At 35.8% G+C, this 4,288-nt stretch overlaps 1 long non-coding RNA gene across 2 annotated transcripts in view; it reads right to left on the bottom strand.

The window, feature by feature from the left end:
• Positions 1–224: 224 nt before the first annotated feature.
• The window catches only part of LOC109388939 (uncharacterized), a 23,446-nt gene continuing 19,382 nt past the window's right edge, over positions 225–4,288 (bottom strand). For both annotated transcript variants that reach the window (XR_002125296.1, XR_002125295.1), the window contains one exon: positions 225–1,733. This is a non-coding gene — a long non-coding RNA (uncharacterized LOC109388939). The remainder of the gene's footprint in view (positions 1,734–4,288) is intronic.

The raw sequence follows: 4,288 nt of genomic DNA, 5'->3' as shown, positions 1-4,288 counted from the left end.
CATACTCGCCTGACCTTGCGCTGTCAGACTTTCACTTGTTTCACTCTCTTCAAAACTCCTTGCATGGTATAACTTTCAATTCAGATGAGGCTGTAAATCAGCACCTTGTTCAGTTTTTTGCAAATAAAGACAGGTTCTTCTATAAACGAGGAATTATGAAGCTCACTGAAAGATGGCAAAAGGTTATCAAACACAATGGGCACTATATCATTATTGATCTTTGTTCTTTATATAAATAAATGACCTTTGAAAAACATAGACAAAATAAGTCATGACTTTTCCGACAGCCCAATAGTTTTCCAGCCCCTGGGAATTATTACCATGATTAATAAATTATGAAGTACAATCATGGATACATTGAGGTCATTCCACTCTTCTGTGTATACTATATATTTGAAATTTTCTACAATAAATTTTATACAATAAAATGTCAAAAAAGAAATAAAAATTTGGGTAAGACATAGAGATGAAAATGGGATAACCAGGCTGTGATAAAATATAGTAATATTTAATATTAAATTATAAATTTTAATAATATAATATAAAAGTAGTTTATCTAAATGGTCAGATTTACTGGCAAGAATAGAGAATTATTTTCTACGTTCCTTTTATATAATTTGCCTGATCCCTTTTTAAAATGTACTGAATTTGAATATTGATGCTTATCCTTCAGGAAACTATTTTTTTTGTAATGTACTAAAGTTAGGCGTGCTCAAGTGCCAAGAGACGCTGTAAACAGGTTTTATTTTTTAAAAACCATCACAGTAAATTAAAGAGAAACTTCATTTAGGATTCTAGGGCTTTGGGTGGCAATGCTGTTGAATGTTGAAGGTTCAAGGTATCCCCCTGCTCCAAATCCATGGCCATGATACATAATATACAAAAGAAAAAATACACAGCTTAAAAAAAAATGGCACAACTTTGTCCAATAAGATAAACATTTTGGTGAGCCAGGAACAGAAAATAAATACAATGAAGAAAGTAACAGTTGGAGCCATGGGCCCGCTGGGCCCTGGGTCATGAAATAAGTAGAAGCAACTTGAGAGTCCATATCCTTTCGGAGAGCAGAGAATAAAAGTGCCCTAAATGAGATGGAGATCAGAGACAAGTTTACTGCATAAAACGAGGACTGCTGATCCTCGTTTACCCCCATCCTTCACAAGGACACTTTGAAAGGCTGCCGCTGACTACTTCTTAGAAAGCTGCATGCTTGTGCAGGCAGGAAGGCAGAAGCTCGGCTTGCAACCATCATCCCATGCATCACTGTGGAAAAGGTCATTATGCAAATCTGTGTACATTACATGTTTGAAATTTTTCATAATAAATTTTATATAATAAAAAGTAAAAAACCAAAACATGGAGAATGTGATAAATTACCGACCTCGAGTCTTCTCCCCTCCCTGTACCCGTATCCTATACTGTTGTAACTGAAGCTCTTTTTACAAAAGACAGTATACGTAGGCTCACCCATGGGACTTGCATTGGTCAGTGGGATGTTAGTAGATACGATGAAAGCAGGGTCTAAAACTGTGCTTGTCTAATGGGGCTTACCCTTTTGTATTTCTGTCGCCTCTACGAAAAGAGTTTTCCCTGGGGTAGCTGCTACCCTTCAACCTGGGCCCCAGCATAAATATTTATGGAGCAGAACTGCCCCACCTGTCTGCAGACCTGTGATGTGAAGCAGAGTAGTTTCAGCCATTGCCACCTGATGCTGCTCACGCTGGCCTGCAGACCTATGAGAGAATTCAAAGATTATTGTTACATGTCACTGAGAGCTTGTGGTTTTTTTCTCTGTATTAGCTGCAGCCAATAGCTAGCTGATATAAACCTAATGCTGGAATGCTACTATAACAAGAACCTAGAATATATGGACTTAGCTTAGGTAACAGGTAGTAGATAGCAAGGAAACTATTATAGAAGCTGGAAAATGGAATCTGTATTTGGTAGAACTGTTGCCTGTGGTAACAGGAAAGATAGTAGCATGCTTTCTAGGCATATGTTCAAAGTATGAGCCATTTACTTTTCATTTCATTTCACAAAGCCCTATAAGAAAGAGATGAACTCAGAAAATAAACTGCCAACTTGCAAGAAGAAGTTAGAGGGATTTAGAGAGCAAGAACTTGTTTATTTGAAAACTAAAATTCTTTATCTCCAGCCAGTAGGAGAGTCTCAGTGGTACAAAGCAATAAACATTGATTTTGCTCACAAGTCTGTGGGAGAGCTCTGACTCAGACTGTGGGTCTATGGTCAGTGGAGGCAGTTCCAGGTATGTTCATGTTGAACCCAGGCCGAGGGAGAAGCAGCTCTCCAAGGGAAGCTCATCTCATAGTAAAGGCAAGAGCACACCTGGGCAAGACCCACTATGCAAGCGTTTCAAGCACCTGCTTATGTGACATCTATAAACATCTCATTGGCCAAAACAAATCCCACAATCGAACCCAAAATCAAGGAGCAAGTAAGTATACTCTGCCTTGTGGGAGGAACTTCCAAGTTACCAGGCAAATGGGACGTGGGGGANGAAAATATCTCATTCTCATCAAAATTACAACTTTGTCATTCATTTAGTCATTCATTTATTTATAAATAAATGTGGACTCATATGTTATTCAGTGGGCTATAATTTACTACTAATATTTATTTTGAAGTTGTCCTAGATATAACTAGTAGCATTCACTTCAAGCTGACTTCTGTGAACTTTTAACATGACTCCCCATCATTTTTTTGGGGGGTGGGGCATTTCTTGATTTCCTAGCACAAGAAGATGTTCCATATTTAGTTTGTATTTATTCTGTCCTAACCCTGGAATCAGCCATTTCTTCAAACCTACATGTAAGGCCACCTCTCCACTAGTGTTCCAGACCCATTACAAGGACAAAAAGAATTGCTGAAGAGTTTATGAAAGCTATGTAATGGAGTGCTTCTTACTCTTTGAATTTGAAAGATACAACACTGTGCTTAAAATCCTAAGCTCCAAAAGTACAGATTTCAAAAGAGTTTATTACAATATCTTCACTGTATAAATATGTATCTTTAAGATATCTTGGAAGTAATGTAGTTAATAATATTTTGCATAACATAGTACATTTATATAACCAAGGCCTGTAAAATGTGATAAAATCTGTTTAAAACTGCCCTGTGGTAAGATTTGTGACTGCCTGTTCAGCATCATTGTTGGTGGACTTTAAGCAAACGACGTGGGTTTGTGTCTCAGTGGAATCATTTAGTATGAAAATAATCTCTACCTTATTATGTTGCTGTAAATATTAAATGAGATAGCTCCCATAAAATTGCCATGTAAACTGTAAAAAGCTATTTTAATATCAAATGTTATTTAGAAATTCTAAGAATCACTTATTTGTTAAAACCCCTGAAAACGGACTCCTTGGATTTTTCAAGAAAAAAAAACAAAAACAGTGTGGCAAAAATATCTCTAACACTATTACCTTTTAAAAATGCAAGATTGCTTTTATATGTCATATTTTTATAGGACCTTTAATATATCTCAAATTGCAATTTTGCTAAAATCTTTCTGAAGACTGTGCTAGTATGGCTTATTAACTTTCTCACGTTGTTAAATTCAGAATATTTTATTCTTTGGGTCATTCATAGATAAAGTGTTTGTTAAATTGTTAAAATTACTGAGAAGGAACTACCAATGAAAATAAAGTCTGCAGCTCTCTCAAAGTTAAGAAAGTCATTTGTTAAGCTATGGGTGGACCTGAATAATGACTTAGAAAGAAAAATAATTAGTAAAGAATTCCACTTGTTATTCAATGGGAGTTTTGTAGAACAAACAAAGCAAATAATTTTCTGTGAATTTTTTAGTGTAAAAGTGGTACTGTTTTTTAGTGTTCTTATCTTTTAGAATTCATATTGAAATATTTTTCAATGGAATATGAAAGATATCTTTCCTGAGGGGAGTGGGTGAGAGTATAATTCAAGAGTCAGTAAACTTTTTAGGCAAATCACTAGGTAATAAATATTTTTAGGCTTTTCAGGCCACCATACATCCTCTGTTGTAATTACCCAACTCTGCTATTGTAGCATGAAAGCAGGCAGAAACAACATGTAAATAAAAGAGCATGGCTGTGTTCCAATAAAACTTTATTTACAAAAACAGCGAGTAGTCTGGATTTGATCTGTGTGTTATATTGGGTCATCAGAAAAGTCATGACGCATGTTTGCAACAGATGGCACTACTTCATTTTTGGAAGTACTAGAGTCATTCACATCTATGCTATTGCTATGTCATTTGACAGCTGACAGTTCTACCTTCATTCTGAAAAAA

The sequence above is a fragment of the Hipposideros armiger genome, unplaced genomic scaffold (assembly GCF_001890085.2).
Source record: "Hipposideros armiger isolate ML-2016 unplaced genomic scaffold, ASM189008v1 scaffold_212, whole genome shotgun sequence".
In the NCBI taxonomy this organism is placed as follows: domain Eukaryota; kingdom Metazoa; phylum Chordata; class Mammalia; order Chiroptera; family Hipposideridae; genus Hipposideros; species Hipposideros armiger.
Note: the sequence above shows the minus strand (reverse complement) of the source record. Positions and strands in the feature narration are given on the sequence as shown.